Genomic DNA, 15,710 nt, shown 5'->3' on the forward strand with positions numbered 1-15,710 from the left:
AAAGAAAATAACATAATAATGTATATTTTTAAAATAATTTTTATTTTTTATTACGATAGAAAATGGTAATCAGTTATATTATTTGATCATAATTATTGAAAGAATTTTATGCTATTTTAATTAAAAAAAATTTAACTAGTCAATGCTACTTATATATTCTAATTTAAATATAGATGACAATTACCTATAAATTTTTAGTTAAAATAATATATATAGGTAAAATAGATAAAATAATTATTTATAATAATTATTAATTTAATTTTTTAATATAAAGTAGAACTTAATTTTTAATTAATTACAAATACAATAGTTATTTATTTAATTTTTTAGTTGATTATAAACTTTAAAATTAAATTTTAAATTATGCATATTATAAACTCTTGATTAATTATTTTTTTCCTAATATTTTATTCAAAATACATATTTTCTTCTAAAATGTAAGATACAATAATTTTTTTAAAAAAAATCATTAAAAATATTTTATTTTATAAAATTTTAGTTCAAGTAAAATAGTGTTTATCTTATTCTTTATATAATTATATAAACTCTTCTAAAAATTATATTATATGCGTTTTACAAACTAAAATGGAAAAGTCAATACTACCATTAACATAACAAGCCAATGGCAATTATCTTTTCCAGTCATTATTGTTTTAGTAGAAGTCAATCTAATATTAAGTTGACGAGTATCTTTAGGTTAAGTATTTATATAGAGAGAGAGGGATTGAATGGAAGGGCTACCGTAAGTCATGCTGTCATTATGATATGGGGTCACAGGACATTATGCCATTCGCAAAAACACCCACATATTATATATATATATATATATATATATGAAAGCTACACTGCTTGCAACCCATAAAAGCAAGAATATGAGAATGGCAATTTGGCATACCTTAATTTTGTTGATGGGTGTCCATGTATTTCTACTTTTAGGGTGTAGTAGAAGCAATATGGCTATGGCGACTGAAGTTGCTTCCAGGTCTTCAACAATGGGTGAAGGGATAATAGTACTCTCTTCTTATAAGCTGAAGGTGGTGTCAAGGAGAGAAGCACGAAATCGCGGACCAGGACCACCACCGCCATTAATGCATTTCCCTTTTCGTCAACGTCCTATATGGCTTCCGCCACCGCCATTAATGAATATCCCTTTTCATCACCTTGTACCACCAGCAATGCCATTACCACCACCGCGGTCACTACCGCCGCCGCCGCCGCTACTACCACCATTGTTAGTGCCAACACCACCACCGCCGCCATCAACACCATCACTACCAACCAACTAAACTTATCTTAATTTTTATCTTACGTTTCAATCTTTTAAATGAAAAGAAAAAAGGAACTCCACCATCAGCATCTGAAGTCATGTATACTCTCAACTCCATGCCTGCCATTTACATTGAAATATTAATATCATGTTTGAATGCTTTTAATACTTGGAATACTAATGAGTTAAATTTTTTTACTCATGCATATTACTAAAAAGATGGTTGTTTAGTACTTATTAATTTATTCCTCCAACTTTTTCTTAAACAATAATATCAAATTTTGTTGATGAAAGGTGTTTTAGCTTCCTCCAACTCTGCCTCTTGCGCTAGTTGCACATTCTTATTTTTAAATAGCCTCCATTGATTCTGTAGCATTTTAAAGTGATCAGTATAGCTTACGGACTTCTTGAAGCTTATTACAGGCAAACTTTACAAGCTTTAACTTGGGCTTCTGGATGAAACTTTTTGTACATATTGAGGTTTTATTTTTTAAGAGTGGTATTTTGATGACCAACCTTTGGTATTATCATAACTGGACAAGCGACGAACTACTTGAAAAAATATGGAAAATAATAGACCAGAAGAGGAAAATTTAAGCAAAGAAGTAAAGAGCACTCTACTGATAATAAATATTGTGTAATATTCGGGACTGGAACTTAGTTCGAGATTAATTTTTACATTCAAAAAATATATAAAAATTTAATTTTAAAATTAATAAAATTTAATTTAATATGAATTATGGAAAAAAATAGGTTGATAATAAAATTAAAAATAATTTTAAAAAAAAGTGGTGAAAATTTTGGTTCAAATGGTATTTTTGAAAGAAAAATCAGAAATTATGGGTCAGAATGAAATTTTAAAAAATTGTGCTACGTAAGACCGCTAAGTCAGCAGTCTTGATGAACCGGAGCACACCGCGTGGTAAGGCACGCTAACTCGGTGCCATGCGGGAGGCCACACTGACGATCCGCGTGCCCTGTGATCGGACAGTTCAGAAGCATTCTCACGCACACGGACAGTCTGGTTCCGTTCCCTCCTCATGTGCGATTGGACGATCGTGATTAAACGCGATGGATGGTTCAGATTCGTTCTCTCTTTAAATCCGATCGTACGGTCGAGATCAAATCGCAATAAACGATCCATATTCATTTCTTCTTTAAACGTAATCGAACGGTCGAGATCAAACGCGATGAACGACCCAAATTGACGTGAGACGGCTATAAATATCTTGCATCACACCAAACTCAAACCCTAGCCACTAGCCTCCCGCTGGAGAAGAAGAATCAGTCACCGGAGAAAGGAGCTGACTGCCACTCGCCACCGCGCCGGAGCCACCTCCGACCGCCAAAAAAGGTAAAAAAATTTCCTATCAACTCGAAATTTGATTCTAAACACCCCCATGGCTAAATCGAAGCAAAAAGAATGATAGATGAGTCAAAAACTGCAGGCAAAGCCCAGCGACACTGCCACAGGCAAAACACGAAACCTCATCCAATGTGCCCCTTATCGATTCCCGTTTCGTGCGATTTTTTTCACCATTGTGATCATCGTTCTGTTTTTTACAGGTTGACCAAAGAAAAACACCCAGCCGCGAAGATGAGTCGGCGGAGCCGTCGCATCGAAAAATTTCATTGTTGGGAGGTTTTCATTTTTTGACTTTTTTCGACCAATTGAGGCCCCCTAACGTGTTTTCTGGCAGGGATGGGTATAAAACTGGCCAAAACTGACCAAAATCGGCAAAAAATGGCTAGGCTGAGTAAAACTATCGCCGCGGGCAGTAGTGCCGTTGCGGGAGCACCATGGTGCAGCAATGATAAAATCCAAAATTTTCTAGAAAAAAGTTTTTAATACCGATTTTTTGTTTTTGGGGGTATTTTTAGGTACGTAGAGCATGTTTCAATCTATGCAGAAAAATTTAAGAAACTTAGGGACCGCCAGTAAGTGTAATAGAAGTTTTGTATTTCGAACATCGATTCGGGTAAGAATCTCTCACATTATTCTCTATTATGAAATTGAAGTCTGATTATAAATAATACGGTATTTTATATAACTTAGAAAACTTCGAGAATTAATTACAAGTTACTAATGGAGTCAAAATTGGTTATTTATTACTGTTTGTCATGTTTTAACTTATTGTTTGATTTTACACTTTTAAATGCATGATAATAGATTAGAATTGGTAAAGATGATTTAGTTATATTTTTTTAATCCATATATTGCTTGTCTTGTGTAATTTACGGTTAAATTGTGAAACTAAAAATTAAAATGTAAACGAAAAATTGATTGGTTAAGTAAATGAGTGAATGATTGTCTTACTAGATATCCTGGAAGATAGTGGACGGACCGAGTACATAGGGAACCCTACTGTGAATGTTATCTCATACCGGATAAGGTATCGAGAAATAGTATTTTGGTGCTCATACTGGATGGGGTATGGAGACGGCCTGATTCATTCTCATACCGGACGGGGTATTAAGGGATGACATTTTTTGCATTCATATTGGACGGGATATGGGAACAGCCCGATTCACCTTCATACCGGACGTGATATTGAGGGATGATACTTTTGGTGCTCATACCGGACAGGGTATAGGGACGCCCTGTTACTTGACAAGTTTTGATATGGGTTCACGCGTAGTGGGACATCCCTATGGACCCCCAGGGATACCAGTAAGCAAATAAAAAAAGAAAGTTGTTGTTCTAGGTAATTAAATATGAGATTATGATGTTGTTTGTGTTATTACCTCTATAGATCGGTTTGAAAATCTCACTACGATAAGTATGCAATAAATAATTTTATTTATGATAAATAAATTTATTTAATTTAAAAGCCCAATTGGTTATTTTTATGATTTTTACCAACCTTCATTTCTGTATCGGTGAGTAGTGTGATATTCTTATTGAGTTAGTATAACTCAACCTTTCATTAATCATTTCAGATCAAGAGAACCAAGATCCAGATCCAGATCCCGATCAATAAGGGAGTTGTGAGTAGTTCACCACCCGGACTCCCTTCAAAGGCTAGTAAATGTCGTCCTAGGATACCTAATTGTTTACTTTTCATTTATTTTTTTAATTTTTTGTTTGTTCTTTTAGAATGACCATTATCATAACTCTATTGGGTATTCTAAATTATTGTATAAAGAATGTAAACACTAACTCTATTATTTTACTTCCGCATTCAATTTATAATATATTTTCTTTTAAGTTCCAGGCCACTACAATTGGTATCAGACTCAGGTTCCTCGGAACCAATTCTTTACACAAAACTTAAGGAACACAAAAAAAAAATGAATTATCTCTCAACCATTCCTTGTGAAATGCAAGTACAGATAGATGATGAGAGGAAGACCCCCACTAAATCGAGCAGCCTGGGAGAGTTCACTTCGAGAGGGTTTTGACCGACTCTTCGAAATACTGGAGAGACTCATTGCTGCCTAGGAGGCTCGGGAGGAAAAGAGGGAGCTACATGACCCTCCATTGCTGCCATAATTTGAACCACCCTTACAGCGGGAGGATCTTGAGCCACCCCGGTATAACCCTGCTCTTCTATAGTACCATCCGACATTACCATAATATAGTCTGATACCACTACAATACCATTTGGTGCCTCCACCGTATCATCCAATACCACTATAGAGCCATTCGGTCCCTCGTTAACATATTTCAGTCCCTCTTCCATGGGACCCAGTTTCACCCATGATGGACCCAAGTTACATTGAGAGGTACAAAAGACTAAACTCATCTACTTTTGCAGGGGCATCCTCATTTGAAGATGTTGAATACTGGTTAGCTGAGACAGAGAAGGCTTTCACAACTCTTGAGGTGGTTCCTGAATAGAGAGTCATACTTTCCACCTACATGCTGGTGGGAGAGGCAGGTCGCTGGTGGCAGCTCAAGCAAGCCACCCTGCCCCTTCTAGTCACTTGGGAACAGTTCTTGATGGTCTTTAATGTAGAGTACATTCCAGAGCATCTCCGACATATAAAGAAAATAAAGTTTGCACATCTTATCCAGAGTGATATGACTGTATCAGAGTATGCCCGAAAGTTCTTAGAGTTGAACTGGTATTCTCCTAAGAGCATGATGGATGAAGGCAAAAAGGCAAGAAGTTCAAGTGGAGCCTTCATCCTGAGATTAGACAATAGCTGTATATGTTTGAACTCAACACTTACTCAGTCGTTCTAGTAAAGGCACAGTTAGTAGAGAGGACCCTTCATATTTTTCCTCAAGCAGTGGGGAACCTCAGGCCCCTGGTTTCACACCGCACACCAGCAGCCGCTGCACCTGTTCAGCAAAACAAGAGACCTAGGCTGATGACTCAGGCTCCTCCTCAAATTCTAGTAACAGGACGCGGTAGAACTTGCCAGCACTATGGCAAGGATCATGGGGACCGACCCTATTATCACCTCAAAAATACTTGCGGTATATGTGGGAGTGTCGAGCACTACACGAGAGAGTGCCCAAGAAATCAAAACTAGAACATACCTCCTATCCAGGGCAGAGCTTACAATCTCACTCAGCAAGATGCAGAAGCCAATCCAGCCATGATACAGGGTACGTACACTATCTGTAATTATCTTACATATATTTTGATTGATACTGGTGCCCCGCATTCATTTGTCTCACACATTTTTGCACCAAACTTGAATGTATTACTAGAAAGACTTAATTTTATGTTGTTTGTGTCTACTCCTGCGAGTAGGACACTACTATGAGATGTTATATACAGAGCTTGTATCATAGATATAACATATAGAAAATTAAGTGTGGACCTAATAGAGATTGACACGAGGGACCTTGATGTAATCCTAGGAATGAACTAGCTAACGGCGTATCATGCCACCGTAAATTATTTTCACAAGAAACTTGTATTCAACCCTCCTAATAAAGAGTCATTCATAAATTAATAAAATTTTTAAATATTATTCCCTCATGGCAATTTTCCTATTATAAAGTATTTTAACTCGATTGTTTTCTCTAACTAGACAAATCTAATAAAGAAATTTGCATTCGAGAGATTTCGGTAGCCGACGCACTCAGCAGAAAAAGAGCAGATATATTAGCTCACATTATGGTTTCAGAATGCAGGGTAATAGGGGCCGCACAACAGATACGACTTCAGGACCTGAAGAGAGTTACATATTTGGTCCACCTAACTATTCAACCTGAGTTGATCTAGAGAATAAAGGAAGTCTAATTCGTCGATTCCACACTAGTAGCCCTCAAAAAAGATGCAGAACATAGGGTAAATTCAGAATTTTGAGTTTCCACCGATGAGTTGCTAAGATTTCAAGATAGGGTGTGTGTTCCATGTTATAGTGAGTTGAGAAATGACATTATAACAGAGGCTCATAGCTCAAAGTTTACCATGCATCACGGAAATACTAAAATATATCAAAGTATGCAATTTCAGTTTTGGTAGAACGGAATGAAAAGAGAGATAATCGATTTTATTTCTAAGTGTCTAGTGTGTTAGCAGGTCAACACAGAGCATCAGCATTTAGGCGGCCTACTTTAACCATTACCGATTCCGTAGTGAAAGTAAAAACACATCACAATAGATTTTGTGACACGATTGTCTATGGCACTCTCGGGATATGATGTCATTTGGGTAATTATTGACCGGCTCACTAAGTCTTCTCACTTCTTGGCCATCAAGATGACCGACCACTTGGATAAGATAACAAGAATGTATATTCGAGAGATAGTCAGGTGTATGGAGTATCGGTGGCAGTAGTATCCGACAGAGACCTTAGGTTCACTTCTTGATTCTGTTCTAGTTTTCAGCAAGCCATGAAAACGAAATTATCTCTCAGTACCGCATTCTACCCTCAGACCGATGGACAATCAGAAAGAATGATCCGCACATTAGAGGATATGCTCCGAGCTTGTGTTATTGATTTCAGGGGCCATTGGGATGATCATTTGCCTTTAATAGAGTTCACTTACAATAACAACTACCAAATAAGTATTGGCATGGCTCTGTACAAGACGTTATATGGCCGCCCATGCAGATCGACGATCTGTTGGGAAGAGGTAGGTGATAGAAAATTATTCGACCCAGATCTTATGGAGATCAGGAAGAATATCCAGACGACTCAGAGTAGGCAGAAAAATTATGCGGACACCCGAGAGGAGGGATTTAGAATTTGAGAAATGTGATCGAGTGTTCCTCAAGGTCACTTCTCTCAAGGTGATTAGTAGGTTTGGCAAGAGGAAAAAACTAAATCCTTGATTTAGTGGGCCATTTGAGATATTAGACAGAATTAGTACCGCTGCCTACAGACTGACACTACCTTTAGAACTATCCATAGTCTATAATGTGTTCCATGTGCCCATACTACGTAAGTATAATTCGGAACCCTCTCACATCTTAGCCCATGAGCCCCTTTTACTCTAGGATGATCTGTTCTATGAGCAGGTACCAGTGGTCATTATAGGCCGAAAGAGTAGAGTACTCCGCAACTGAAAAATTCTCTTCGTTAAGGTCCTATGGCATAATCACACACAGAGAGAGGCCACAAGAGAGCTAGAATTAGACTTTAGAATCCAGTATCCCCAACTGTTTGATTAAGTATGAGGGAGACAAATTTAAGGGACCAAATTTCTTTTAAAAAAGGGAGAGTTGTAATATCTAGGCTCAGAATTTGGCTTGGGATTAATTTTTACATTCAAAAAATGTATAAAAATCAAAATTTAAAATTAATGAAATTTAATTGAATGTGAATTATGGAAAAAAAAAGGTTGAGAACGAAATTGAAAATAATTTTTGAAAAAATAAGTGAAAATTTGGGTTTGAAAGGTGTTTTTAAAGAAAAAATTAGAAACTGATGGTCATAACACAATTTAAGGGTTCGAAATATGTTTTTAAAAGAAAAATTAGAAACTGGAGGTCATAAATCAATTTTAAAAAATTGTACCACGTAGGATTGCCCTGTCAGCAATCTTGACGAACTGGAACATGCTGTGTGACAAGAAATGCTAACTCAATGCCACGCGGGAGGCCACACTAGCAATCCACGTACCCCGCGATCGGACAGTCTTAAAGCATTCCTGATGTACGGACAGTCTGGATCCGTTCCCCCTCAGATGTGATCGAATGATCGTGATTAAACGTGATTAATGGTTCAGATTCATTCCTTCTTTAAACACCATCATACGGTCAAGATCAAATCGCGATGAACGGTTCATATTTATTTCCTCTTTAAACACGATCGGACGGTTGAGATCAAACGCGATGAATGGTCCAGATTGATACGACACGTCTATAAATATCTCACATCACACTGAACCTAACCCCTAGCAGCCCGTCACTGCGCCGGAGCCACCTCCGACCACCCAAAAAGGTAAAAATTCTCCTATCTGTTCGGAATTTGATTCTGAACACTCTATGGCTAAATCAGAGTAAAAGGAACAGCGGATGAATTGAAAAGTGCGGGCAAAGCTCGGCGGTGCCGCCATGGGCAAAAGTCGAAACCTCCTCTGATGAGCCCCTTTCCAATTCTCGTTTTGCACAATTTTTCTACCATTGTGATCACCATTCTGTTTTCTACAAGTTGACTAACAGAAAATATCCAGCCGCGATGCTGAGCCGGCAGTGCCATCGCACTGAAAAATTTCACTGCCGGTTGGTTTCTATTTTTTGAGTTTTTTCGGTCAACTGATGCCCCATAACGTATTTTCTCACAGGGATGGGTATAAAACTGGCTGAAACCAGTAAGAACCAGCCGAAAATGGTCAGGCTGAGGCAAATCGCTACCGCAGAGGGTGGTGCCGTCGCTGGAGCATGGTGGTGCCGCCGTGCCAGAATTCCAAAATTGGTCGAAGAAAGGTTTTAACACCGATTTTGAATTTTTGGAGTATTTTTAAGTACGTAGAGCGTATTTCAATCTCAGCAGAAAAATTTAAGAAACTTAGAGACCGCCTGTAAGCGCAGCAGAAGTTTTATATTTCAGACACCGATTCGGGTAAGAATCTCTCACTTTATTCTTTGTTATGGATTTGAAGTCTGATTATAAATAATACAGTATTTTATGTAATTTAAAATACTTCAAGAATTAATTACATGTTACTAATAGAGCAAGAATCGGTTATTTATTACTTTTTGTTCTGTTTTAACTGATTGTTTGATTTTATAGTTTTAAATGTATAATAATATATTAGAATTGGTAAGGATGATTCAATTCTGTTTTCTTCATACATGTCTTGCTTGTCTTGCGTAATTTACGGTTAAATTGTGAAACTAAAAATTAAAATATAAAAGAAAAATTGATTGGTTAAGTGAATGAGTGAATAGTTATCTTACTAGATATCCTGAGAGATGGTAGATGGATCGGGTACATAGGGAATCCTACCGTGAACATTACCTCATACCGGACAGGGTATCGAGGAATGATATTTTGGCGTTCATACCAAACGGGGTATGGGGACGACTTGATTCACTCTCGTACCTTACAGGGTATTGAGGGATTGTATTTTTAGTGCTCATACCGGGCGGGGTATAGGGACGGCTCGATTCACCCTCATACCGGACGGGGCATTGAGGGATAGTACTTTTGGTGCTCATACCGGAAAATATATGGGGACGCCAGGTTAGTTGACAAGTTTTTATATAAGTTCACACGTAGTGGAATATCCTTATAGACCCCCAGGGATACCAGTAAGCAAATAAAAAGGAAAAGTTGTTGTTCTGGCTAATTGAATATTATATTATGATATTGTTTGTGTTATTGCCTCTATAGGTCGGTTTTGAAAATCTCGTTACGGTAAGTATGTAATAAATAATTTTATTTATGATAAATGAATTTACTTAATTTAAGAACTCAATTGGTTGTTTTTATGATTTTTACCAACCTTTATTTCTGTATTGGTGAATAGTGTGATATTCTTACTAGGCTAGTGTAGCTCACTCTTTCAGTAACCATTTCATATCAAAAGGACCAAGATCTAGATTCCAATCAATAAGAGAGTTGTGAATAGTTTACCACTCAGACTCCCTTCAAATACTAGTGAAGGTCGTCGTAGGATACATAATTGTTTACTTTTTATTTATTTCTTTGATTTTTCGCTTGTTCTTTTAGAATGGTCATTCCCGTAGCCCTATTGGATATTTTAAATTATTGTGTAAGGAATGTAAACTCTAATTCTATTATTTCGCTTCCGCATTCAATTTATAATTTATTTCCTTTTAAGTTCTGGGCCACTACATATTGATAATCTGAAAATGATTTGCCTTTGTCACAACTAAAAGTGTTTATTTATAGACTTACAACTACAAGTAGAGGACAATAAAAAAACTAAATATTTTAAGTAATTGAATTTGTTTATACTAATTTAAAATTAAATAAAATTCCACAAAATTTAGATAGGATAACATGAAAGAACAAATCTCATTTCAATAATTTTAAATTAATCTTAATATCGCCTCTTGATTCAAAATTGCATACACCGAGTTGTGTCTTATAAAAAACATCTTTCTAGCACAGAAGAACTTTTGTGAATATATTTTTCATTTATTCGTCCATATTATAAAACTTCAAAACAATAGCATATTTTACAACCAATTCCAAAATAAAAGTTAATGTGTTTCTTCCTTCAATGGCAAATTTAATTTTTGGTCATTCCAATGACACTCTATGGTTCCAACAATTTTTGTTGCCTCTTTTTGCTCTTGATGAAGATTAGCGAGGGGTCTTCTCAACCATATAGTTTGGCATGCTCAAGAAGTGGTAATAAAATATTCTGCCTTTAAAAAAAACAAAGTTGTTGTAATAGCTCTTGGCCTAAGACTGAGAAACTTCTAGAAGCACTTTTTCGATTATCCAAGAAACTTGCCCAATCACTCTTAGTAAAATCAAATAACTTAAATTCAGAAACATGAGTATACTAGATTTCATAATGATACAAGATCATTTTTGTAGCTCTAAAGTGGTACTTTGTAGGACTATTTATTAACTTGATACTAGGATAGAAAATTAAATATCTAACTTAGTATGAGCCAAATAAATCAAATCTCCAACAAAACTTATGAAATTTCTTACATTAGCCTTTTCAATGTTATGTTCAAATTGTAACTTTTCATTCACATTCATAGGTGTAGCTACAATCTTACAGCTAAACATGCTAAATTTTTTTAAAATGTCAATTGCATATTTTTGTGAGAAATAAACACTCCATATGCTCCTTGTCTCCCAAAACTAATGTCATTAAAACAAGTTAATCATTTCAAATCCTTCCATCACACTAGATTTGAGTTCAAATCCTTCCATCAAAGTGCACTGCCATTTGTGGCATGGCTTTGATATTAGAAATTTTAGAAAAAAGTATGGAAAATAAAATGATATATGAGAAAAAAATTAAGCAAAAAAATGAAGAACACTCGGTAGAAAACAAAGATGGTATTTTAAAAATTGTTTGCCTTTGTCAGAACTAAAGGTGTTTATTTATAAGCTTACAACTAGAAATAGATAAAGACAAAATATTAATAAAAATTTGTTGGCACTAATTTGAAATTAAATAAAATCCCACATAGTCTCTTAAAATCTAGAGAGAATAATATCAGAGAATAAGTCTTACTTCAAGAATTTTGAATTAGATTTCAACACAAACAACTCTGTAAAAAACTAAATTTTTAATTTTTAATTTTTTTCTAATTTTGAAAATAAAAATGAAGTTGCAATTGATGCTATTGAGAGCAGAATCCCTTAAAATTATGTTGGTCTTAAAACAAAAAATCTGAGTCAGAATAATATGAGATGGGAACATATTAGACTAATTAATAAAATTCTTATTTTGCATCCTTTGTTTTAAGAAAGAAAGTGAGAGTTCACTCAACTAAGCAAGATAGGAAAATCATGCTAAAGCTAAAAAAACCACAAACGTATGAGGCTCATGAATAAGGTAATTTCCCTTAATAAAGAGCCCTCAAGCAAGTTCATGGTCCATGATGTTACAATCCTTTAAAATCCAAGAGGCAAACAATAGAAAGATCATTACAAGAAAAAGTTAAGCATCTAGAAGTAAACCAAGATCAGAATTTGATAGAGTATATGCTTTTTAATAAGTCAACAACAGGTTGTAAGTCGTTCTCAAGTTAAATACTTGTAATTCCTAAGCTTCTCGTAAGCTACAGACTATAAACCATCTCGTGTGCTTTAGCATTATTAATAGAATGTGGAGATATAAGTCTTCTCATTCCAATAAACATAACTTCCCAATTACAGTGTCTACAAACAATTCCTAACTCTGTCCACCCATCAGTACCCATAATGGCATTCCAATTTAGCTCATATATTCTTGGGGTAGGCAAAACCATCTTGGAGTTGCCTTATAGTCAACATGTCCACCATTTCTTAGCTATAAGCAAATAGTATTGTTGATGTAACTTGTTAACAAAATAATGCAATTTTTAGTGATCATATTCAATGAGACCCATTTTTTACGGTGGGCACATTGATTGCAGCTCCACCAAATATGTCAAAAGATATAGGTACCGTGTCAAAAAGCCATAAAAGAACTTTAGCATAATAGATTTGATCCATTTGTACTATCCCATATCTTATGTATTGCATGCGTAGCGAACTCATTTTCAATATGTTTGTTACATTGCCACCTGGTTTAAATAAGCAATCTGCATTCTCTTTAGTGCTCCCCACACAAAGGGCACTTGGTGTCAATCCTCAAAGCCCTATAAAATAATTTATTTTGTACCAGTGAGAGATCTTTCACCATTCTCTAAACCAAGTTCTTTGCCCTAGGTCACACATTAGTAGTCTATAACATTTTTTAATTTACTATCTCATTAAGAGTAGTCTAATGTAAGGAAGATGAGTTTCATTGTTTCTAGGCTACTATATACCCAAAGTAGACAAAATATACACCATTTTTCTTATGTGTCAATTTTGACTTATCAGACAGCAATGTCTAATTTAAAGGAATACTAGTAATTGCATGTGCTTCATGTGGTGAAAAGAAGTCATTACACCATATAAGTATTTTATATAGGTAGCTCTAGGAGACGTAAATTAAAGACCATATAGTAAGGGTTATAGCAGGCTGCGGAGATAACACTCTATCACCAGGGTGGTATAGGAACCACTTATCTTCCCAAACCCATCATATTATCATTTCTCATTCACCATTTCAACCCCTCCATGAGTAATTGTCTCTTAGTTAGAATATTACACCATGTGTGACTCGGTCGAGTTCCAGCGAAAGCATTAAGAAAATCCCTATTACAAAAGTACTATGCTTTAAAAAGTCTGAATAAGAGAGAATTCTATTAGTTAGGAGCCTCCAAACCTATTTTACAAGTTCTACCTTATTAAAACACATAAAGTCTTTAAAACTCAGTTTTTACTGAAATTTGGAGGAACAAAGTATCATCCATCGAGTCTAGTGATTTCTCTCCTTCATGTTTACCCCATCAAAAACCTACAATAAGTCTTTTCAAGTTGTGTAGATATAGATTTTAGTAGTAGGAACATAGTCATCATATAAAATTTGAAGTTGTGTACATATAGATTTTGGTAAAAAGAGCATAATCATCATATAGATTTAATCAAGACATTCTTTTTAATATTATAGACATCAAAAGGTAGAAGTGTGTAAGTTAACATTTCATGTTAATAAATAAAATTAATAATTAATATATATAGATTATTTTTAAGGAAAGAGATTTAAATAAACCGAAGAAAAAAAGAAGCAAAAATAGAATAGTCATGATGGAGACATTGACATTTAATTCCAAGCAAGATATTTTGCACTCTAGTTGTCTTTTTCTTTTTTGACTCTTCCCCGTCTTACATCACATCAAAAACTATTTCAAGGGAGGTGGGTAGAGGGTCCAGTTGCTTTTGCAGCTTAAATGTTGGGTTTAAAGGGCTTAATGTATGTGCCCAAATTTAAAAGAAGATTGGACTTGACTTGGGTTTTAACTGAAATTTTTGGTGGAGTATAAACTAAAATGTTGGGTTGGGATCAATTAGGGTTTCAAAGCAACTTTGGGTCTTGAATTTTGAAAAAAAAAAAAAAACACTAGGTTGGAACTAGCCTGGTTTGAAGTGACTGGGTTTGGGTTAAAATTCCAGAGCTAAGAGTTTCAAAATAGGTTTAATTTGAAATGGGTATTTTGAAATGAAAACTAAAATACTTATAAATATATACAATTTTAGTTATCATCCGTTCAAATTTTAAAATGAAATGATGCTACCCAAAAAATGGAGAAAACCAAACAAACAACCGATTAGCTAAACTAATTTGTCTAATCGAATTAGTTTTCTCAATTAATTTGGTTAAAATGAAATAATGCTTGTGATTAATGTATCAGATTTATAAGCTGGTGAATAGCAATTGAAATTTATATTTATTATTCCACTCAAAAAGCAATATATATTTTTTTATATTATTGTTTATAAAATTTTTTAGCTAAAAACTCCCTCTCAAAATTCAAATTCCTTTCCAATCTTGAACACGAATTTCATCCAGTTTTATTTGTACCATAACAACAATGATCAAATCAGTCACCATACCTATTGATCCATGGATCTAATATAATGAACATTTTTATATTGCCGAGATGTATGTGATGCTACAATTTTAAACAATCGCAATATCGGACTTGACTGTCCATTTTTATTTTTCTCTGAATATCTTTAGTTTCTATTAAATTTATTCTATATTCACATTTTTATTGGAAAAAATTGAAATCATCAGAAGTATGTAATTGGTTTCTTTAGGCTATTTTTTAAACAAATAAAAGGAGTTACTAAAATTCATTTGTAAATTTATATGTAGTTAATACATAAATGTTATTAAATGTAACAAAAATAAGTCTCACATAAAATTTCATGTAATTTTTTTAAAAAAAAAAAATTCTGTCAAAAATAATTTTCATAAAAGAATTTAAAATGAATTGTTGTAATCCGACATAAAAGTCTGTGAGTTCAGTTTTCAGTGTGTTAGAGATTAATTTAAAATGAATTATTTACCATAGCCCCATTACATAAAATTAACTTATCAATTATGTTATAACCCTTTTTCTCCCGGAACAACTAACTATTCAGTTCAATCCTCATTCCACTAAGAATGGAAGCCACAAGCAAAATTGAGAAACCTACAAAATTTTACTACAACCCTTCCCCAAGAAGAAGAAGAAGAAGAATAAGAAAACCAACACTCTTGTAAGGCATGGAAGATTGGTAACAGGAACATCGGATAATCTTACTATTCGGGTTCAAATTGATAGTTAACTGGAAAATTACCCAATTCCCCGATAAGAAATATTGCGATAATATTGAAAACAATTTTTTTCTAGAAAAATAAAATCAATAGAGACAACCATGAGCGATGCTGTTGATTAGTGTGGGGTAAAAGTTGAAGCAATTTACAAAGAGATTAAAAGCAGACTTCTTTTTCATCACCTTTGAACTCTGCCCTCCA

This window comes from Carica papaya, chromosome 5 (assembly GCF_054855325.1).
Source record: "Carica papaya isolate Zhongbai chromosome 5, ASM5485532v1, whole genome shotgun sequence".
NCBI lineage: Eukaryota > Viridiplantae > Streptophyta > Magnoliopsida > Brassicales > Caricaceae > Carica > Carica papaya.